The sequence below is a fragment of the Saccostrea cucullata genome, unplaced genomic scaffold, assembly GCF_032062105.1.
Source record: "Saccostrea cucullata isolate Sc308-1 unplaced genomic scaffold, CSIRO_AGI_Scuc_v1 ctg5225, whole genome shotgun sequence".
Lineage (NCBI taxonomy): Eukaryota > Metazoa > Mollusca > Bivalvia > Ostreida > Ostreidae > Saccostrea > Saccostrea cuccullata.
This window is the reverse complement of record NW_026933398.1, coordinates 18,271-42,864: the sequence shown is the minus strand read 5'-3', so window position 1 is coordinate 42,864 and position 24,594 is coordinate 18,271. Positions and strand designations below refer to the sequence as shown.

At 34.5% G+C, this 24,594-nt stretch overlaps 1 pseudogene; it reads right to left on the bottom strand.

Annotated features, from left to right (window-relative positions):
* Nucleotides 1-271: 271 nt before the first annotated feature.
* On the bottom strand, nucleotides 272-23,937 carry LOC134238173 (uncharacterized; annotated as a pseudogene).
* Between the last annotated feature and the right edge of the window lie 657 nt (nucleotides 23,938-24,594).

Sequence of the window (24,594 nt, the reverse complement as noted above, 5' to 3'; positions counted from 1 at the left end):
GACTCAGGATCCAGATGACTGTGATAGGAAACATTATCCATCATATTGATAATGATTTGATTACCCAGTAGGGTAGGGAAGAACTGCTCAGTGAACCACTTCTAGAAGTTTCCCGAGTTCATCTCATCATGATAATCTTGAGTGCAAGTTTTCTACTAAAAATAAGGCTTGATCCCGGGATCATGCCTACAGCAGAAGAACCAGCTTCCACGATTATCAGACGAGACCCTTTCCCAGGTGGGGCGAATCGCCCATGACCTTCAAGATGTGACTAAAAGGCAGAGGTATATGTCCTAGAAAAGTCCACCCCATCTCCCATTGCTACCTTATTGGTGTTCAACCAAGTCTCATCTAATAAGTACACAATAGGACGACCTGCCTCTCTTAAGTTTCGGATGGACCTCAGGTAAGTGGCGCATACTGACGATGTCATTAAGCTCACCTGTGTACCTCCGATTTGAACCAGATCTGTAAAATCTGCAAAAAAAAGAATAACATTTTTAGAAATAAAAGATTTTTAAAATTCTTTTTTTTATTGCGTGCAAATGTCTCTATGTAACACGAATTGATTTGTTCTTGCTGTAAGATAAAGTGCTTTGTTTATAAATTTAATGATGAAATTGTAGTACATGTATCGTGTTTAATGGATAATATTTCCCCAACTGTTTGCCTCAAGAATACCTTACCTGAATCCAAGTTTCTTCACAAGCTGTCCCAGTGATGACTTGGTGATCCTAATTCCCCTCTCTACCAACACACCTGACTGTCAACGGAGAGAAACATACATGTACTCGCCCTCAACTGCATTTCATGGATGGTGCTTTTCACCAGGTCATCATCGAAGTCATGAAGCCCCTTATTGGAATGGATCCTCTGCTCTACAGGAGGAACTTGCAGATCCTCAACAACCTCCTCAACTGGATCAGGCAAAATCTATGTTCTTAGATTTCTTCCTGATATTTCTAAATTATGTAAAACATTCATGTACTTCACATGTAAGAGGACTGGTTACAAATATTATGTTAATTTTTTTCTAGAGCAGAAGTATTTGAATATGAATGTACATTGTAGCCTATGTATCCATCAAGCTAATTAACAGTTCACCATCATTTTAAAAATTCTATGCATTGATCGTATAACCCCCCCACCTCACCTCCCCCCCCCCCCCCCCGTAAGAAAATTGCAATTTGCTCATGAAAACATTTTTTGTTATAGGATTTATGTATGATACAGCTAAACACAATTACAAAACACATGCTAAAAACAAAGTTATTTTGAATCTTGACTTTAAAAAATATTTAACACTTAATGGATATAATGAATTACACTTATATCAAAGCAAAATTGTTTATCCCAGGCATATTGTTATAGACGTGCTTAACTGTAATCACTTCTAAATACCTGTGGCAGTTGATAGTCTCCTTACAGGATTAGATAGGTCTTTAGCCTTTCCGTCTCTCATTTCTTTATTAAAGGAGTTGTGTACTTTCTTAAGGATGTTAACAACCTGTGGATTCCATAAAATCTGTTAAAAAAGGTTCTAGAGATACAAGATTTTAGTAATACATTCAGTCCATGGTCATGTATTTCTTTTGTTACATGTAGTCCAGTCAGTAGAGTGGAAATGAAGGCCAGTCAGTCTAGTGCAAATGAAGGTCCATTAACTTCAAAATAATTGCAATACCAGAGTTGGATAAAAATCATATCTAATATTCTAAATAGCCAAGTTTAATTGTAAAATTTCCAAATCTCATATAATGTGAAATTCAACTTGTACTCTGAAAGAATATACCACAATATTTTCTGGGTATTTATAAATGTTTAACTACTTCATCTATAAATTTCACAAGACAAATTATCTAACTGTTTTAGGGAGAAAAATGCACCAAAGTTTACAATTATAGCCTTTAGTATTTTTTTAATTGAAATTAAAATACAAAAAAGGTCAAATTTGATGGTACAGAAGGAAAGATTATTTGTTCACAAGGAATACACCTGTGAAATATGAAAGCCATAGCTGCACCCACTTACAATTTAAGGGTAAGGTTAAATTTTGTTTGCTGCCAAACAGACATATAGACGGACAGGGCAAAAGCTATACCCTCGAATCTTCAATAAAAGGAGCATTAAAAAATCTTTGAATGTCTTCAAGAACATCAAGGTCATGATTGAATAAATTGAAATGCAAACATCCTTGAGTAGTGCATTAAAATTTGTTATACATGTATTCATTGTCCTAGAGTATTTGAAAGGGGGGGCATCATCGCAAACCACGGCCAAAATGTACGATCCTCTCTCATTCTGGAGAGAGCTTTATGCGGACTCCGGACCGTGGCTTGAGAGGATTGGGGGGTGGGGGTGGGGGTGTTACTATAGTGGATAATACAGTTGCACTTCAATATCTCGATCTCCGATATCTTGAATACCACGGATATGTCGAAGAAGGATATGGAGATAAAGAACCGTATTCAAAATCAAAGTCCATAAAACAATACAAAATAGGAGCAGAGCAAACGCAAACCTCCAAAATATCAAAGGTGGGATCAGGTGCCATGGAGGAGTGAGCATCCCCTGCTGATCGGTCACCCAGCGTGTGCTTCTTGTCATGATCGGGAAACAACGGTAAAAAATCCGTCGTCAATTCAGTGTACAAATAATGGACTAACTATTACATTGTAGTATGAAAAACGTCAGTCAGCATTTGTCTCAATGATAAATTGTATTTGCTGACAAGGTCGTTGCATCGATCATAGAATTTACGAAATGATATTCTTGTTTCATCAACTTGATTGGCAGTAATTTACCTCGTTTTAGAAATTGTTCATACGTAGAGCATGCTCTTGCGTATCGAATCAACTGAGATATATACACTCCGTATGCAGGTGATGAAGGTATATTGAGCGTAAGTAAGGGAAGTTGACGATAGAAAAGTTAAAAGTTATCACGTTTATCATATAACTTGGTTTTTAGATTACCATTAACGTCTTTTTCAAGTAAAATATCCAAGTATGAATCTCAAAGTTCTTTCTCAGCCCTTCGGATTGGAGATAAAGAAGTTCGACTGTGCATGTAGCTCCATATATATTGTAATTTATTGGATGAAAGTTTCAAAAAATCTTTCAAATGTATTAGGACCTAAAGTACTCCCAGGTGTGGATTACAGTCTTCATAGGTTAAGACACCCCCATCCCTTTCCTCTGGGGGTTCAAATTTTCATGTGAACAAAGAAGGAATAGTTCTTAAAAATCAGCAGCAGATGGACAAAATGTTAATCAGTGTGACTTATGAACCTCTTGTTATTGTCTCTCAGAGTAAGGGGAAGGGTGCAAGTATTGTCATCGGAACAAAGATTTTTACATTAATAATTTTACTTGCCTAAGCTTTTGAGTTAGGTAAGGAAAACTGATTTTAGCTTTTGAATAGATAGCAGATTATCACTCTCTCCCCCTTCCCCTTTTACACTACCAAGATTAGTTTTCTTAATGCCTCTCATATTAAAGTCAAATCTCATTCTTAGACTGAACCAAAATCAACTTTGAGATATTTGATGATTCGAAATAAGCAGCAAGGCCGTAACTACCATTGAGGCAAGTGAGGCAAATGCCTCACTAAATTTTTAGAGTTTCTGAAAAGTGAAAAAAAGTTTAACATTGAACATATGAATTTATTTATATGTTATATGCTAAATTAATATTTTAACTTTTGTTTCAATTTCTGTAAATCGTTCATCTCACAGGTGCCTCATTTTCATGTAGAATGCATGTAAAATATAATTAAAAATGTTCGTTTTGTAAATTGTTTGATTGTTTAACATCCCTCCTAAGAATTTCTCATTCATAATGAGACACCACTACTTGCCGGTGGAGGGCTCCTAGTTTTGAATGACTGTACTGGGCTTTAAGGTCACTGAAGATGATTGAACAGTGAGAGATCTTTTTGTGCCATCACTTACTGTGACATAGGACCGGGGATTTTAGTGTCTCTTCGGAAGGACCGGTGTCTACATCCCGCAGTGGGATTCGAACCCGCGATGTAAGGATCAACTCATAGATCTGCAATTCTAGAGTATACGCCCTGATTACTGTGTCATGCAGGCGACAACTTTTATAAGATTAAATCCTTTATTTTCTAATGCCCAGGTTTCAGGACCCCCTCAACTGGAAAACTGCATCACTGGCCATCATGTACTACCCTTGCCCCGTCTGAGACTAGGAGTGCCCAGCACTCTTGCCTCACTAAATATTTCAGCTTAGTCAGTTAGGGCACATTAACATAGCAGAAGATGTTTGATGTTTAAGACTGCCTAAGTATTTCAACATATCCATAGTATACAATAACTATGATTGATTGATTGATTTATATTGTTTAACGCCGAGGCGGCAATATTTCAGCCATATTTCGGCGGACAAGTTTGTTTATTGACCGGTTTTGTGAAAGTTTTTGGTTTCTCTGGCGGCCCCCAATGAGCCTACTCTTTTTCGAACTCCAGAGAAACGGTCTTTTGCGTGCCAAGGGGGTTGTTATCCTTGACACGGGGCACCATTTAATGTCCCATCCGACGGACTTAAAATTTAAAAATATGTAAACTGTTATAAATATGTAAACTGTTAAAAATAAAATGATCTAAATATATTTCAAAAAATTGCTCTAATCATTTTTATATTTTATTGTAATCAAAGTACTCAGAAGTACAGATACCCGGGCTCATTTACAGAGTAGAATGGGTTTCTAACATGAATCACGTTTATATTCTGATGAAAAAATTATTTTAAAACTATCAATATAAATGATAAGACACTGAAAGTGAGTTTTTCAATCCTAATACCACGGTCCGATTTTGTCAGAATCAGAATTAATCTGGTAAACCGCAGCTGAATGTAAACAAACAGGCCAGTCTGGTTCCCTCTCCTGCTTTACCTCGTATGTGTAGAGAACTACGGTAACACTGATTATCAAAAATCCTTACGCTAATGAACTATGTTCTTTGACTTATGAAGTTTTCAAAGTCATTACTACAAATGTTTATTTTATGTAGATAAAACTTCGTTTTATTTTTGTTGCTTTATTTAGCGTTTGTATTATCTAAAAAGCGGTTGAGAGTAAGAACTATATTTTTGCACGTAACTTTAAAATGGCAACTATTGGGTTAACATTCCGCCTTGAACAGGATCACATAAGCCGGCAATTGCTCTTTGAGCAATAAGCCCGGCTAAAAATCAGTTTCATGTAAATATTCCAAAAACAATAACTATGTATAACTAGTATAAAATAACCAAGTTTATCTGTATATTGTTTGATTTCAAAGTCAATGTCCTTTTGGTCACATTTAACCTGGGAGATTGTTTGAGCCATTGTAGTTATGTATCTGCCACACTGACTCTTTTATAGTCTTGAAATCCGAGCAAACTTCTTCAGAGAAAAATGTTCAATTGAGACATTTCGACAATTATCCAAGAAAAAAATGTACAAATACACGTTGTTGCTTACAGAAAATTTTTAATTTCTAAACCTTAACCTCATTTTTTTCGCAAATGAACACCTGTCCCTATGGACTTTTGTTTTGATTTCAAAATATTTATTTTTTTTATACTGCACTCTTATACTGCATTCTTACATGTATTTGGGTACTCCTGGAAACTAATTGATTATATTTTCTTGTCTAAGAGTTACATATCTTTCTTCTTTACTTAAAAAATTGGGTGTGCTTAATATTTTCAAAAAATCTTCATTTTGAATATATATTTAAGTATGGTTTGGAAAGGGTACGTATTATGTATAGTCAAGAATAAAATCATAACTGGATTTAGTCTTCTATTCTTTCGTTTAATACATAATTCTCTAATTGACAATGTTAATAACTGAAGACGGGTAAAATTTAAGCGGGGTTGAATAGACCTGTCACCCATACCAAAGGGCAAGGTCGTTGTTTGACGCGTTCATGAAGACAACTTGAAAACTTGGCCAAATTATTGCAACTTTAATGTATTCATCAACTGGGAAATTTTCAGTGTGCAAAGTGCTATGAAGGACTGCAATTCAGTTTGGATATACTCCTCAAAATATGGATAACTAATATATATTGGATTTATATAGATGTATGGTTAGGTAATTGCATCGAGGACTCTCCCTGTATTCATGGAATTTTTAGTTCTCGTGAGGTAAAGAAGACTTTTTGTTACAGCTATTGAGATAATTTAAATTAATCAGGATTTTCATTTAGCAATGCCGCCAAAAATTACTTAGGATTTATATGCTTTCAATTTTTGATGACTTTAAGACCTACGGAATATAGCTCAGGCATAGTTGCAACCGACAGTGATAAAAACTGTCAAGTCAACAGATATCTTTCATTACTTTTTTCAATACCTTCAGTGGCTTTGCCACTTGCCGGCTCTTCGATTTCTGTCTTGGCATTGTTGAATTGTGTGTACTGGTATATAAAATATAAAAATATGTATATAAATATAAGTATAAAAGGAAACGGATATCGTCTGATGAAAGTAAACGCATGCCTAATTAATTAAAACGTGCCTTGCGTTAAACCTCACTGACGGAAGGCTCCGGAAAGTAACGAATAAGAAAAAAATAATAAATGATCTTTCCGAAGTGGTAGCCATTTTGGCAATGTTAAATCCTCGTAGACTTTGAATTTGCCGCCGTGTATATACACTGGTTGACCTCGAGGGTTTGAACTTTATTGAGTTCTTCCCTGGAGTTGAAGAGTTCCACTATATGAAGGGCCTGTGTGCAATATTTTTATTGTCTATATATGGATTTGTACACCTCTTCTAAAACAATTTTTGATGAAAAAAAATCTGGAATTTGTTTTGTTATATTTGTTCATTTTTCTTTGAATAATGCCAAAATTTTCAAATTTTGATATCTTTTCTAATCCCCTGGTAACGCATGCTGATTTTTTTGTCTACAAACATGTAATAGTATTATTACTTGAAAGAACTGCGAACGATAGTATTGTTCTCCCACCTACCTCAAAGTCAATTTTCAAAAGTTAACATATTCGAATGATTTTTAAGATTATTATAGATATTTATATGAATTTTCATAAAACATTATTTATTTGGGAAAACAAAGAGAGATAACTCTATAATTTTGGCTTAAATTGCATTTTTCACTATAGAAATCAAAGGAAAACGGAAAATATTTTTAAAACATCTCCCCCCCCCCCCTCCCCAATGTCACACAAATTCCTTTTTACAGTTTTTATAATATGTCATTTTGCAAATTTACACCAAAGCTTTTGTTGTGACATGGGGGGGGGGGGCATATATTTACAGACCAAAACACGGCGAAAATGGTCCTTTTTGATCAATTTCAAATGGCATTTAAACGATCATAATTAAAGTTAAAATCTTATCAAGTTAAATTTATATAAGTTAAATATATTTTTCTTCCATATATTGTTACATTGCTAATTTTAAAGGAGATGAAGGAGGGGTTACTAGTAATCTATAATTATAAAACAAAATGACACTGTTCACTGATTTCTTGTCTTATTTCTAGACTTACTAGACTTATCTAAAATTAATCTGAAGAGAAAAAAGAAAAAAAATATTTACGAAATAAAAAAAAAAAAGAAATCACTGACTAAAAAATTTAACCATATGATTAAAGAAACTTATTAACTTGTTCACACTTTCTCTTGATAATGATCCTCATAAAATTCACTTCTCTCCTCTCGATTTGTGATTTCTTTCTCTTATACATATTGTGTATTTCTTTTTTTTTAATTTTTTTTTTTGTTAGCTCACCTGAGCCGAAGGCTCAAGTGAGCTTTTCTGATCACATTTTGTCCGTCTGTCTGTCTGTCCGTCTGTAAACTCTTCACATTTTCGACTTCTTCTCAAGAACCACTGGGCCAATTTTGACCAAACTTGGTACAAAGCATCCTTGGGTGAAGGGAAATTTAAATTGTTAAAATGAAGGGACATATCCCCTCGCAAGGGGAGATAATCAAGAAAAGGCAAAAATAGGGTTGGGTCATTAAAAAATCTTCTTCTCAAGAACCACTGGGCCAGTAAAGCTGAATCTTATGTGGAAGCATCTTGGGGTAGTGTAGATTCTAAATTGTTCAAATCATGACCCCCGGGGGAAGGGCGGGGCCACAATGGGGAATCAAATTTTTATATAGATATATGTAGGAAAAATCTTTGAAAATCTTCTTCTCAAGAACCACTGGGCCAGAAAAGCTGAAACTTATGTGGAAGCATCCTGGTATAGTGTAGATTCTAAATTGTTCACATCATGACCCCTGGGGGAAGGGCGAGGCCACAATGGGGAATCAAAGTTTTAGATAGAAATATATAGGAAAAATCTTTGAAAATCTTTTTCTCAAGAACCACTGGGCCAGAAAAGCTGAAACTTATGTGGAAGCATCCTCGTAAAATGTAGATTCTAAATTGTTTAAGTCATGACCCCCGGGGGAAGGGCGGGGCCACAATGGGGAATCAAAGTTTTACATAGAAATATATAGGAAAAATCTTTGAAAATCTTCTTCTCAAGAACCACTGGGCCAGAAAAGCTGAAACTTATGTGGAAGCATCCTGGTATAATGTAGATTCTAAATTGTTCAAATCATGACCCCCGGGGGAAGGGCGGGGCCACAATGGGGAATCAAAGTTTTAGATAGAAACATATAAGAAAAATTTTTGAAAATCTTCTTCTCAAGAACCACTGGGCCAGAAAAGCTGAAACTTATGTGGAAGCATCCAGGTATAGTGTAGATTCTAAATTGTTCAAATCATGACCCCTTGGGGAAGGGCGGGGCCACAATGGGGAATCAAAGTTTTAGATAGAAATATATAGGAAAAATCTTTGAAAATCTTCTTCTCAAGAACCACTGGGCCAGAAAAGCTGAAACTTATGTGCCCATGGAAGGATCATGGGGTAGTGTAGATTTCAAAATGTCTAAATTATGATCAGTGGGGTAGGGTGGGGATGCATTATGTATAACAAGGGGGAAATCTGGTAAAGAACAGAATGGTCAACGCTTCTCAGGTGAGCGATGTGGCCCATGGGCCTCTTGCTTTTTTAGCTCACCTGAGCCGAAGGCTCAAGTGAGCTTTTCTGATCACATTTTGTCCGGCGTCCGTCTGTCTGTCCGTCTGTCTGTCCGTAAACTTTTCACATTTTCGACTTCTTCTCAAGAACCCCTGGGCCAATTTCAACCAAACTTGCCACAAAGCATCCTTGGGTGAAGGGGATTCAAGTTTGTATAAATGAAGGGCCATGTTCTCATTCAAGGGGAGATAATTGGGAATTAATGAAAATTTGGTGGTATGCTTTAAAAATCTTCTTCTCAAGAACCACTGTGCCAGGAAAGATGAAACTTATAGGGAAACATCCTCAGGTAGTGTAGATTCAAGTTTGTTCAAATCATGACCCCCGGGGGTAGGGCGGGGCCAAAATGGCCGACCAAAGTTTTACATAGAAATATATAGGAAAATTCTTTAAAAATCTTCTTCTCAAGAATGACAAAGCCATAATTCATCATATTTATATGGAAACATCCTCAGATAGTGAAGATTCAAGTTTGTTCAAATCATGACCCCCGGGGGTAGGGCGGGGCCAAAATGGCCGACCAAAGTTTTACATAGAAATATATAGGAAAATTCTTTAAAAATCTTCTTCTCAAGAATGACAAAGCCATAATTCATCATATTTATATGGAAACATCCTCAGATAGTGAAGATTCAAGTTTGTTCAAATCATGACCCCCGGGGGTAGGGCGGGGCCACAATTGCCGACCAAAGTTTTACATAGAAATATATAGGAAAATTCTTTAAAAATCTTCTTCTCAAGAATAGCTAGGCCATAATTGATCATATTTATATGGAAGCATCCTCAGGTTGTGTAGATTCAAGTTTGTTCAAATCATGACCCCCGGGGGTAGGGCGGTGCAACAATGGCCGACCAAAGTGTTACATAAAAATATATAGGAAAATTCTTTAAAAATCTTCTTCTCAAGAATAGCCTAGCCATGATTGATCATATTTACATGGAAGCATCCTCAGGTAGTGTAGATTCAAGTTTGTTCAAATCATGACCCCCGGGGGTAGGGCGGGGCCAAAATGGCCGACCAAAGTTTTACATAGAAATATATAGGAAAATTCTTTAAAAATCTTCTTCTCATGAACAGCCAAGCCATAATTGATCATATTTATATGGAAGCATCCTCAGGTAGTGTAGATTCAAGTTTGTTCAAATCATGACCCCCGGGGGTAGGGCGGGGCAACAATGGCCGACCAAAGTGTTACATAGAAATATATAGGAAAATTCTTTAAAAATCTTCTTCTCAAGAATAGCCTAGCCATGATTGATCATATTTACAAGGAAGCATCCTCAGGTAGTGTAGATTCAAGTTTGTTCAAATCATGACCCCCGGGGGTAGGGCGGGGCCAAAATGGCCGACCAAAGTTTTACATAGAAATATATAGGAAAATTCTTTAAAAATCTTCTTCTCAAGAATAGCCTAGCCATAATTGATCATATTAATGTGGAAGCATCCTCAGGTAGTGTAAATTCAAGTTTGTTCAAATCATGACCCCCGGGGGTAGGGCGGGGCCAAAATGGCCGACCAAAGGTTTACATAGAAATATATAGGAAATTAAATTCTTTAAAAATCTTCTTCTCATGAACAGCCAAGCCATAATTGATCATATTTATATGGAAGCATTTTCAGGTAGTGTAGATTCAAGTTTCTTTAAATCATGACCCCCGGGGGTAGGGCGGGGCCACAATGGCCGACCAAAGTTTTACATAGAAATATATAGGAAAATTCTTTAAAAATCTTCTTCTCAAGAATAGTCAAGCCATGATTGATCATATTTATAGGGAAGCATCCTCAGGTAGTGTAAATTCAAGTTTGTTCAAATCATGACCCTGGGGGGTAGGGCGGGGCCACAATGGCCGACCAAAGGTGCTCAGGTGAGCGATGTGGCCCATGGGCCTCTTGTTTTTTTTTTTGTATGTGTGTATTCTTTTTTTTTTTTTTTTTGTATGTGTGTATTCTTTTTTTTCTTTTTCTTATAAGATAAAACTACTTCAAATACGAACAGTAGCTTGCACCGCCCGAACTGCCTATTTCGCTTTATTAACATCTTTTACCAAAGATCTTAACTTTCGTTTTGGCTGAGGGTTGTCTACATGTCTTCCATGACCCAAATACCAAAGCACAGATGCTACAATGGGCACAGCAACCGACTGTGCGCATCCCTGCTTTACATTGGCAATACCACAAAGTTATGGGATTATCGTTATTTATCGGAGAATACTGGACCCAAAGGAAATATTTCTTTGATGAGATGTACCTCGATTGTATTCTAACACGAATTATGTCATCGGCTTCATGGTGTACATCAATGTTGTAGTCGCCCTCTTCGTCTAAATGTTCTTGGGTATAATTGGCAGCCTGTCTCAACTGATACACTCCAAAAGTAAGCGCCCTAAGTGTAGATTGACTGAGAATTGGGAAATCAGGAGCAGCATCTGAATCTTGCAGGGGTCTCCACCTACCCCTGCTAGAAAGTGAACCATGTTCAACCCTCTCAAATAAGATGTTTTGCCTTTCCTGACTCTTCCTGATCATGGCATGTGCTAGTTCTCGATCCTCTGTAGAACTACTGCAAAGTGGGGGACGAAACGCGTTTATAGCCGCAGATAAAATGTTATTGACATTGCCGATTATATGAATAAAATCATTTTCAATTACGCAATCAAAAAATTTCCACTTTTTCATTCGTCTATGATACGCTTCCACAACCCACCTGACCTTAGTCACTAGCCTCGATTCATTTGCTCCCTCTATCGAATGTTGGTTTTAACCTTTTTCAAGGAAAGCGGACATTTTGCATTCAAATCCTAATTGTTTGAATGCGTCCAAGACATCCCTAAAATCCCTGTCAACTACACAGACATCCCCAGCCTGTAATAATTCAGTTAGCTCTTTATTAGTATCAATGATATGACGCGTGAGTGCAGCATCATTGTGCTTTCCATCGCTTTGGTATGGACCAAGGGACTCTAAAATGTAACCATCAGGCAATACAATGGACATGAATTTTAACAAAGGGCGATGTTTGTGAGCAGAGTATGTTTTTCTTGAGAAGTCATACTGAGAACTCTTTTGTATATAATAGTAAGTACCGTCCCATACAGTGGCCAATGTCTCCTCGCCATGAAAAACTCGAGCAATATCCGTCATGTGAGTCAGGGCGCCATCACGCGAAATGTGTGAGACACCAAGATGTAATGGGACGAACTTCGAAGACAGTTCTTCAGTTATCATTTGAAAGGCTCTGGACACTGCTATTTGTGAAAAGGACAAGTTTGTTTTTAATTTAACCCAAAACAATAATACTGCCAAGAGTTAAGAACGCACAGAAGTGTTACGACATTTGACAAAAGCCATCATAGCGTTTATCTGCTCACGACTCCAGCCTGTCCATACCTTGCACTCTTCATCAGTTAAAAGTTCTGCCGACAGGTGCGACTTACCCGCATTTATTATTTCAATTAATAATTTGATTATATCTTCCTCATTATTCTGCTCAATAGCAAGTGTCTTTTTATTTGCTATCATAACAAGACCGCTTTTAAGTTTTGAATTGACAATATGCTCATTGCATAATCGTACGCATTTGGGTGCATATGTCTTGTACATAAGAAGAAAATCAATCTGCAAAGATCTTGTAATTGTTTGACAACCCTTTTGAACAGTGCGGCGGCAAACAACACAACGTGTGTGTTGTTTTCCAAGGGAGGTAAACCCCTCTAATACGGTTACTTTGTTTGAAGTCATGTCAGCGTCCTCAGACCTATGTCTGTTCTGGTCTACCGTAGCTTCGCCGGGTGTGACTGTTTCGACTTGTCTTCTTGTTCTAATAATGCATTTCGCACATACAACACTAGATTTGTTGCAGCTTACACCCCTAGCCTCAAGTTCACTTTTCAACCACAAAAAACCCTCCCCGTTAACATATCTGCGCCTCTTGTACGCTTTTTGTGTTTTTTTTAGCATTGCAATTACAAACTACACAATTGTCAGCCATTATGAAACGTTTTCTTCGCGATAATAGTTCTCACACCTTTTATACCCATAGTGTCACGTGGTTTTTCTAGAGTTTGACTTACGGAGACTGAGAGAACTTCCAAAAGACAGTTTGGAGCCATTTTTTGGTTATCAAATAGTTCTCCAAAAATTGAAGATTATCAATTTTTTATTCAATTAAATACAAAAATTTGACAAATAAAACGGATATTTATCCATTACAATAAGAGAAATGAGAAATATAATGTTTAAAAACCTGATTTCAAAGGTCTTTTTTTTTTAACCCCTCCATCAAAAAGAGTAGTAATTAAGAACAATTAAATAATTAACACTGGTATAAAAGATTTTCAAAAATTTCTAATGAATTCTACTTTACAATTAAAAAAGAATCATAAGCAAAATGTAAAAGAATTTTAAAATATTCAAGTCAAAAGTGTAGGCGGGAATCGAGAGTTAGCGTGCGTAGTTCTTTAGAATATCTTGAAAAATTATCAGTAGATAAGGTACCTTGCGTATGTCCTTAAAAAGACAAGTAAGATCCTTCATCAACATATAGAATTTATCCAAAGTAAGATGCATCAGAATAATTTTACACTTTTTATTGGAGCTTTTTATCTTAACAAAAATTATCCTCATTTTTTTCGCTTCATTTATTTTGTTGTACTGGTCAGAGATCAGTACAGCTTCTGCTAAAGTAAGGTACTCCATCGTTCGTCTGTCTATCTGTAAACAATTTTTCATTAACGCTACTCTAAAAATATTGTATTTTTGTGTGATTTAAATATAACTTGAGAAACAAGTAAATTAAGGTTTTTCCACCCTTACAATTGTAATGGTTCAAAGGATAAAAACTGCATTTACTTTCATTTAAGGTATTTCCATCCTCCTATGATGTCATACAGGTAGGTTTTTGCAAGAACTGTTATAAATTTGAATTCATACCCAATAGAAGCTTTTTAGGTCACTTGAGTCACTCAGGTGACCTATTGCTATCCGTTTTCGTCCGTCGTCGTCCGTCGTGTGTTAACATTTGATCATTTTCAGCTTCTTCTCTGAAACCGCTGAACCAATTTCAACCAAATTTTCAATGTATCTATGGGTGAAGGGGCCCGGGAACAAAAATTTTGAATTTCATGACCCCTGCCCCCCTGGAGCCTGAGGGGTGGGGCCAAAACCACTAAAATTACTGAAATCTTTAAAAATCTTCTTCTTTACTCCTGGACATCAATAAGGCAAACTTTTAGCATGAATGTAATGTCTATCGAGTCCTTTACCAAAATTGTGAAATTCATGGCCCAAGGGTCAAGGGTTCTAGTGCTAGGGCGGGGCTATATAGATTATATAGTGAAAATGCATTAATTCTTTGAAAATCTTCTTCTCTGCCCTTGGGAATTAAATAAACTAACTAAGTACATAGTTATTAGTAAAAGTGCCCCTTCCAAAATTGTGAATTTTATGGCCCCAGGGTCAGGGGTTCTGGTGTTAGGGCGGGGCTATATAGATTATACAGTGAAAATGCATTAGTTCTTTGAAAATCAAAATCTTCTTCTCTGCTCCTGGGTATTAAACAAACTTACTAAGTATATAGTTATAATGAGCAAGAGTCCCTCTTCCAAAACTGTGAATTTTATGGCCCCAGGGTCAGGGGTTCTGGTGTTAGGGCAAGGCACTATTGATGATATTGTGAAAATGCATTAATTCTTCAAAAACCTTCTCCTCTGGGTATTAAATAAACTAACTAAGTACATAGTTATGATGAGCAAGAGTGCCTCTTTCAAAATTGTGAATTTCATGGCACTTGTTTCAGAGATTTTGCCATTTGGTGTAAAGGGGGGGGGGGGTTAATATTATATAGTAAAAATACAGTTATTCTTTAAAAAATCTTTTCCTTTGCTCCTGGGTATTATGCTAATGATCCAAATATATATATTTATGATGAAGAAAGGTGCATCTATCAAAATGGTTAATTTCATGCCCCCTGGGTCAGAGGTATCGGAGGGGGGGGGGGGTTACATAGTCTGAAAATAAATTAATGCTTTGAAATCTGCTCTTTGGTATTATATTAGGTATCATTAGTAGTATTAATCAACCATTTAGGATGAAATAAAATTTATGATAAAATTTCCAATATTTTGAAATATGTTGCTCCAGGGTCAGTGGTTCCTTTGGGGTGGGGTGCACAACTGGTAATAAAGTGGAAGTGCATTTTATCTTTGTTACTCTGATCTACCTCTGGGTATTAAGTAAATAGCGTAAGCATGCAAAGTTTATAATTATGATAAGCATTAAGCAATGGTGTCTCTTTAAAATTGTGAATTTCATGGCCTCTGGTTTAAAACACGAACCAAATTCAATTGTTGTAAAGCTGTTACATGATACTCAAGTGACCTATAAGGCCCGTGGGCCTCTTATTAAGAGAATGCTTTGTAATGCTAAATATTGTTAATAGAACTTAAAAAATGAATATTCTCATTATTTAATCAATTTTTCCATTTTTAAAAAATTGTGACAAGGGCAATTACTCCTTCTCAGATACTAGTATCTTCATTCAGACAGTCTCTTTATTGCACTTTTAATGTAAAATAGTTCCCCTGATATTCACGTTTCAAAATTATCTTATAAACAGGAAGTATTTTGGAAATCTTAGCATCAGAATTGAACCAGTTTTCAATTTAGCCAAACTCAAATAAAATCTAAATAAGGAGACGATCATTTGATTCTGAAGGGGGTGGAGTGGGGAGTTGGGTAAATTTAATTTCAAAAGATCTAGCAGAAAATAGATTAGTAGAATAATAGTAAAATTATTGACAAACAAGTTGTGAAACAAGAATTTCAACAAAATTTGTAGCTCTACACCGGCAAATTCTCGAGAGGGACGTTAAACAATATAGAATAAATCATACATAGAGAGAGGACTTCAGCATGTTAACGATAGAAAAGTTAAAGGCATAACGTCCATCATAAAGCTTGATTGTTAAATTACCATTAACGTCTTTTTCAAGTAAAATATCCAAATATGAAACAGATTTGTCAGACTCTGTGGTATCTTTTATCTTAAGCACACCAGGATATATCGTATGGACATAAGAATGGAAATTACCATTTATATCAAATTCATATTTTAAGCTGTAAAATAGTTTTTTAGTTGTGTTTGTTGGTATGACAAATTCAAGTGTTTGTCATAAGTAAGTTTGATTTATTATAGTTTGCAGCTAACTGTAAAGTTTCACGTTACGCCACGATCTTTTTCGTCAGATGCATCCAGCGTAAACAATTCACGTGATTGGTCAACTCAAATTATCAACATTGACATGGAAATAGTCTGCTGTATGAGAAACCAATCAGGGATAAGAAGAAAGGTCCAGTCGTAAAGCTTGCGTAGAAGGCGTGTACAAATTACCTTGAGCACAGCTGTCAACTAGATCGTGATGTAACGTGAAACTTTACAGTTAGCTGCAAACTATAATATACAAATAAACAGGTCCAGCAAACCTCTTGATTAAGCTATATAGCTTTATCTAGCAATGTAGCTTGATAAAGCTATTTAAAATAGCTTTATTAAGCTATTTGAAATATGAAATATTGAAATAAAATTCTTAAAAACAAAAAAAAAGAGAGTCGCATCATGAGTACTTATCAACCAGTTAACCCGTGCATAAAAAAATTTACTAAAATCAAGGTATAAAAGTGATGCGCGTGGGGCGCTCATCTTAATGAAAATTTCAATTGTATTCAACGAAGTTTAAAAAATTCGACAAGTGCATAAAACGAAAAACATCCCATAACGGTAAGTATCAATATTTTTTTTTTATGATGAAATACAGTATTAAGCAGCGATAATTTAAAAATTCATCATTGCCTTCATAAAAATGATATCCATTTCACAGTGTTTTTTGTGCAAAGTTTACAAAACTGCCATGAAAAGTATCAAAATTTAGTTACAAAATCCATGACAACACTCACATTTGAAGTACATGTGCTTTGGAAATCCTAGTCGCCATATACAGGAAATGCACAATCAATACTAAAGCGTTGATACAGAATCAGGCAGATCCTCATCTTCCGGGTGAAAATCTATGGAAGCACGGTATCAAAATTATTGTCTTTGTAACGTATTAAGAGTCATTCTCTGTAAGCATCAAATGGGCTGGAAATTGATTTTCACAGATTTTGATGAAACTTGGTGAAATAACTACATTATAAGCCCGATTTACAAAAATATTATTGAAAGTGACAAATTGGTCTTGTTTCCATGGTAACCAGGTTACCTGTTTTTGCACAAGAGTGGAAAATACCTAAAATGATATTTCTTCTCATTAATGTACATTTAATTAATAAAGGTGATTATTATTATTTTTTCCATTGCAATAATTTGTTATTTGTATTTTCTAAACAAAAAATTCCAAAAAAAAATTTTGGACCTGCCGTTAAATGCCAAATAACATAGAAAATTGCTTTAAAAAAGGGGGGTTGAACATAACAATGTACACAAAAAACGCAGGCATTGGTGGAATATTCTGATGCTCTGAATTTCACCTTATACATTTATGAAGAACATATGAAAAAACTGGAGAGGTATTATTTACTTTAAGAAAATAAATTGATGGTAAAGTTTGTAAAAATCTCTTAATTTACACACATTTTTGTCAAGAGTTATTTCCCCTTTCGGAAATCTTTTGCTTCAATCAATGAAAATGAAAGTGAAAGTACACAGCAGAAAAACGACTTTGAGGAGTAAATACTGTCTGTTTTGGATATTTTCAGGGGTTTTACTCCAATTTGTGAAATAGTTAACATTACCAATACTTAAACTGTTAAATGATTGTTCAGGCTTTACTGTGTCTGAGAGATATACATGCTTGTGTATAAGATGTGAATGTGATAAACTTAAAAATGGATTGCATCCTATGAAATTCCTGCCTATGTGACAAGTGCTGCATCATTGAAAAAAAGTGTTTAAGTTAAAAAAAAAGTAACGTCAGTTAAATGGACTTCATAGCTAAGGATGGGATAATAAGGTTGTGATGAAGTAATATACATGGCAATAAGAAGATCACTAGGCAAGTACCAATGAAATATTTACCATGTACATTGAAAGTTGCACATATTTTGTATGAGTTTATTAATAAAAGGGTATGACTATTTATTGTAAAAATAACATTTAAGTACCCAAAGCATAAATAATGACATGATGCTAATTATATCAATAATTTATAGTTTAGGCAAATTATCAATGTTATTAAAAACAGATGTTGATGAAAATTATATTAAACCATCTGTTGATAAAAATTGTACCTTATAATCTCTATTACCTTGGTAACTGCCCCGGGCACTTAGAAAATTGCGAAGAGGGGCGGTTATTTTGGTATTCTCTTTATAATATTTAATGTCAATTTTTAACTTCAAAAATTTTAAAGAACCGCCAAAATAATGCCTAACTTTACTTTAAGTGAAGATAATCTACCCAAAGTATGCTATATGATTCATTTTCCACCGAGATATTGGATAATAGACAAGTTACATTTTCACTTTCCTCAAATTTTGGTATACTTTTGACACGATTTTAGATGATTTTAATCACTGTACAGGGGGCCCTTATTTTCTGATAATTGAAAAAAAAAACCTAGGGACGCTTATAGGGGCAGGGGCAGTTAATAGGGATTATACGGTATATGTTAACCAAATTAAACTAAAGCAATTCTGTATATGACAAAAGCTAAATACCTCATAACAGCTTTTTAATTGTGTGCTTGAAAAAAAGAAGGGGAGGGGGGGGGGGTAAAAAGTTATTGACATGCATTAATTTTTAAAAGAATTAATTTCATTTATTTATCATTTTTTAAAATTAATTATTTTTTTTTTATTTTACTTTTTGACCTATGAAATCACATCACTAAACTGAACACGTAACAAAACTGCAATTTTCTTTTAGATTTCAATTTATGCAGGGCTGAAATTTTTTTTTGAATGGGGATCGATGATCGTGGGTGAATGTGCCCTTTCATTTGGGAACTTGAAGTTATTGCAAAAAATTGAAAGAACTTAGAAATTTATCTTTTTTAGTGTCAGATTATTTTATTGCAACGAAGAAAAAATAAATTATTTGATTATTAAGATTTTTGTCATAGCAAACGCTGTCACAGTTGAATTTAAGCCAAATTTGTACAATGTGTACACTTTACTGAAACAATATGTAATGAAGGAATACATTAAGGTTTATAGGGAAATATGGCAATTTTCAGTGGAGAGGAGTTCCTTTTACGTACATGCAGAAATTGGGGATATGTAAAATGGTCGTTGTTGAAATCATAGATTTATGTGCCCAAATCTTTTTCTCTCTGAGAGATAAAAATATTATATTTGATTTTGTCATATTTTATGAGGACATCTCAGTTTTCCATTTATCACAGACATTATGTTCTGGAAAATATTTTTAAGAAGCTTTCCAAATAGTTTTAGATAAAAAATAAGTTATTTAAAAAATATTAATACAAATAAATCAAGCCCCACTTTTTTAACATATTGGAGGAGGGGTGGTAACATTTTATCCCCCCCCCTCACTTTAACCCCACAGAAAACTATTTCAGATAATTATATTTTTCCTGTCATATATCGATGTATACTTAAGAATTTAACCCTCTCTACACTGCACACTAAAGAGTTCTGATTCTATGGTATTTTTTGCAGTAAGAGTGATCTGCCCTTAGATCTAAATTCTAAAAATTAGAAATTCACAGTATATTACACAGTTTGTAATGAATTCAAATATTCTTAACATTTTAATAAGCCAAGATAAATTAATTGAACATGTTATTTACATACTAGTATTTTCTCTATGGAAGTATACAGCAATGATTTCTATCTTTCTTTCTAACACTTATACTGTGTTGTGTTTGATTATTTTTCCTGGGGGTAAATGCCACGCACCATATAGTGAAAATCATATAAATAAGCTCAATATTAACACCTTTATAGAATATATTTTTCTCAATGTCCAAAAAACATTTTGTACTGGTGTAGAGAGGGTCCTTAAGGTAATATTACACTCACTTTGAGTCAAAATGAGGTTCTCTGTTGATTGAATTTCAAAAGCTTATAGGGAATTCACTCCCAGGGGCATAGCCCCTACGGACAATGTTTTGGACCTAATAAGAGTGGCGGTGGTTTTTATTATTATATGCTTTCCACCTACTTGCACTTTCCCTAATACTTATTTTAACCTCGGTTCCTTAATGAGAAAGAACAAAATCACAAAATCTTTAAATCACATGCTGAATTTTGATTGTCATTCTTAATGTATATGAAAGACACTTATCTCTGCTGGGAAAACTTCAACGAAATTTTTTATGTATGGAACGGACAGACTCACGGATAAACAGGAAGTTGACATCAGATTTAAACTCAGATGTTACCCACCATGCATATGGCATGCCTTAGCAAATACTGTGCTAAAATTTCAAGCATCTTCAATGAATAGTTGCTGAGAAAACTGCAACCAAACATTTGCTACGTACAGACACACAGGCAGCCAGCCAGACGGACGGACTGACACACAAAAGTAAATTAGTATACCCCCCTCTCCTTCGCAGCGGTGGTATAATGATTCCTTACGAAAGGAACAGTAAAAGATCATTTCAACAACAGCAAAAACAAGTTGAATCGAGGACGATGGGGGGGGGGGGCACTCTTGACTATGTGCTTGTCCTACTTAAACTAAGAAGTGCATGTACAGGTTAAAGCATGTGTATATATGTTTCAATTAATAAAGAAAGTTGCTTCCAAAAGATCGGTCATGATTTTATGTAGGTATTTATTGTTTCCATGGAAACAAATCCTGCTTCACTAATTCAGATATATCACGGTGATCAGTTTAAGTTTGAGTTCATCTGTTTTTGTCCCGGTAAATAAATTAATTAGAAGTATAATCAAACATTGGTGGCAGTGCTATGAGTTTTGTATACTGGTACACCAATAACTAGATATCATTGAGATGGTGGCCATCTCAAAGGGCCCCGCTTTCAACAATGAACATGAAAATGTAAGGTAATTTAAAAGGGTTTATTTTGAAGAGGAACATTTGTGTAATACACTAAAAGCCATTTAGTGCAACTTCACGGATATTGCGAATTTACAGATATATATCGAAGTTATCTTGTATCCTCAGTAATATAAATTTACTGGAAATAAAGGGAAAAAATTATACACGAACAAAGATTTAAACTGAGAGGCTAATTCTGACCATGACCTAGAAACTTCGACCAAGGTCACTGCTCATCCATTAATCAGTGGAACTCTGTGAGTGAAGTAAAAGCCAGATTGGGCCAAGGAGAGAGAAGATATGCTCCGGACAAGGATATTTAATAAAATTCTGCTATGACCTTGACCTTTGACCTAGAAACATGGTTCAAGGTCACTGCACATCGGTTTCCCAAAGGCACTCTGTAGGTGAAGTATGAGCCAGATTGGGCCAAGGAGAGAGAAGATATGCTCCGGACAGGAGATCTCGGACGGACCGACGTACAGACTGATCACTATATGGCGCCCGCCAAGTGGGGCCCTAATTATTTGGATCATTCCTGAATTATTAGCAATTGGTTACCATAGCATCTGTTTTCTTTTCAAATTATAAATTTCTATTTTCATGTAAGTGAAATGACAAGGTTTATATGGAATTGAAGAAGACATATAATCGTGCAATAAAGCAGAAGATTTTCTATATTAAACATATCAATGAAAATGATTCTCCTGAACTATTGGCTGCCATAGCAACCATTTTTAAAAATAAACTATGAATTAATATTTTGATATATAGTGAAATACAATTAAATTCAATTTATTTTTTGAAAAAGAAAAAAAAAACATGAATGAAGCTTTTATATTATCCGTTGTATACTTGTCAGTATCACAAAAATTGTGATAGCAACCATTATAAGGAAGTGTTCAAAAACTATTGGGTTATCATAGCAACGTGATTTTAGACGCTTGAATTTTTATTTATTTTTTTTAAAATGAAGATAAGTGAAATAACAAATATAATGAGTGTTATTTATTTAATTGAAGAAATTAAATCATGCACTGAGGCCACAGATTCTGGATAATGATAACGTCAATATCTAATAAGGCTATAGTGATTTTTCCTTACTTTTTGGTTGCTATAGTAACACATTATTTTTGTTTAATTTATGAACTTACATTTATATCATAATATTTTAAAATTATGAGGTTTAGTAGTGTGATTTGTTTTACTTTTGATTTTTTTAAAGCTATAATGTACAAAAAGGAGCCAAATGTTGAATCTACAAATTAATCCAAAATCTCCATAGCAACCATTTTCATTTTCGTTTTATTTTATTTTAAGAAATAACATCTCTCTAGAAATTTTATATTTTGTTAAGTAAGGAATGACCTTTTCAGTGATGGTAGTTGTTTGTTATGCATTGCCCGCGTTTTCTTGCTACTATGCTTAGAAAATGCCAAAAATTGGCATTTTTTCAAATTTGTTAAAATTTGAAAAATTCACACTTTTCACTGAAAGAAAACTCTTTTATGACCAACTACTGAATAATTTCATCAGTTGTGGAGGTTACTGCATCAAATAGTCTATCAGAGTAGGCAACAATTAAATTTGTAAATGATATGCAGAAAATAGAAATTTATGATTAAGATGGTATACTTTCAGTAGGTTGCTCTGTATATTTGGCCTCAAATGGTGGTTTTGGTTACCATGGCAACCGGGACTCAAAATAAAAAATTAACCCCAAAAATGTTCTATACATGGTGTTTCTACATTGCATGCAAAAAATCAGTCAAATCTGTGATAAACCATTTCCAACTTTTTTCTAAATTCTTTGATTCTTACAGACAATGACTCTTAATTTTTTGCAATTATTTTGCCTATTAAAGAACGGAAGGGATTGAAAAATATATGATATTAAAGCATGAAAATAATACAATTATTTATATTCCAGATACTTATGAAAATTTTGATAATTTGACACTAACCCCCCCCCCCCCTCTTTTTTTCCAATGTTTAATTTTGTTAAAAATTATTAAATAATATAATATATGCTGTTGTAATGTCATACAGAATATTAAAATAAACCCTGGGAAAAACAACAAAGGGAAAAAGAAGAGGGGCATGGCAAGAGGTGGGCCAGCATCAAGTACCTATATTGAGAATGCTAAAAAAAAAAAGACATGACTCTGTGTACAGGAGGAAAAACACACTGTTTAAAAAGGTATGAACATCTAATGCACCTTCGTCATTTTTAACATTATGGGAACTTTCTACAACTTCAGTAATTCTTAGTAGAAATTAATGTCCATTTCTTTCCCACCATTTTTTATATCTCTCTTCCATTGCATTCTCCTGTTTTAACAAGAAAAAAAAATTAATTTTCTTAAAATGCAGATATGCATGCGTATGTATATCTTTATTTGAAAAATGCAAAAATTATAAAATATGCATATCAGCTTTAAAATCCAAATCAAGCAGTTTTTCAATCTGCTCCTCATATAGATCAATGTTGGCTGCTATTTCTGCCTTTGTTTTACTTTCGATAGAATGAAAGTGAGAACGTTCAAGACTTGTAAAGAAAATAGGTTCAAGAGAAAGTGATATTTTGACAGAATTATTTTTCGAAACTTCTTGAATATAATTAAGCCGATTGTTTTTGCATTTCTGTAAAAAAAATTACTAGTTCTTTATCCAAAGATTTGTTGCATAGAGAAGTTTGATCGTTGGAGGAGAAAGGATTGGAGATATATTCTGATGATCTTAATTCAGCACGCCACTGAAATACTTCGTTATCAAGATTGGTGTGGAAAATTAATTCTTCACTGGAGTCCCTGATGATCAATTGGGATTTCATGTTCTTTTTTATCTACAATACAATATATCTTATTACATATATAGAGAATATTACATACTAAAATCCATATCATATGTCATATCAGCCCGAGTGGCCCCATATCAGCCCGAGGGCTGATGTGACATATGATATGGATTTTAGTATGTAATATTCTCTATTTATCATATACTTAGTAGTAAATACACCGATTCTGCACGGTGTGATACGGGTGACGTCACAATACCCCATATCACGGCCCGGTCCGAAAATCCATATCACGTATCGGACCGGCGGGCCGAAAATCCATATCAAACCGGAAGTAACGCTTGTATTAAGTTTAAAAGTTAATTTACTTTATTTTTTTTAAATATTCATGTAAAATATTTCTTTAATGACATTTGTGGTCTTATTTTTTTTCCAGTTACCGAAAATTGGCTCATAGATTTTATAGAAAAATGTCATTAACAAGCACGAAACAGTCTTCAATGACAATATACGAACTCGCACATTAAATATTTTAAAATATATGAACTAAGTATATGATAAATATATATATCATATATTCTTAATTTATTGTTCAACAGGCTAAATAACTCCATCTTACAAGTAAAAGTGTAGTATTCGTTGTTAAATCTCCATCTGGAAAAATGTCCACGTACGTCATGCCTTTCTTTGAAA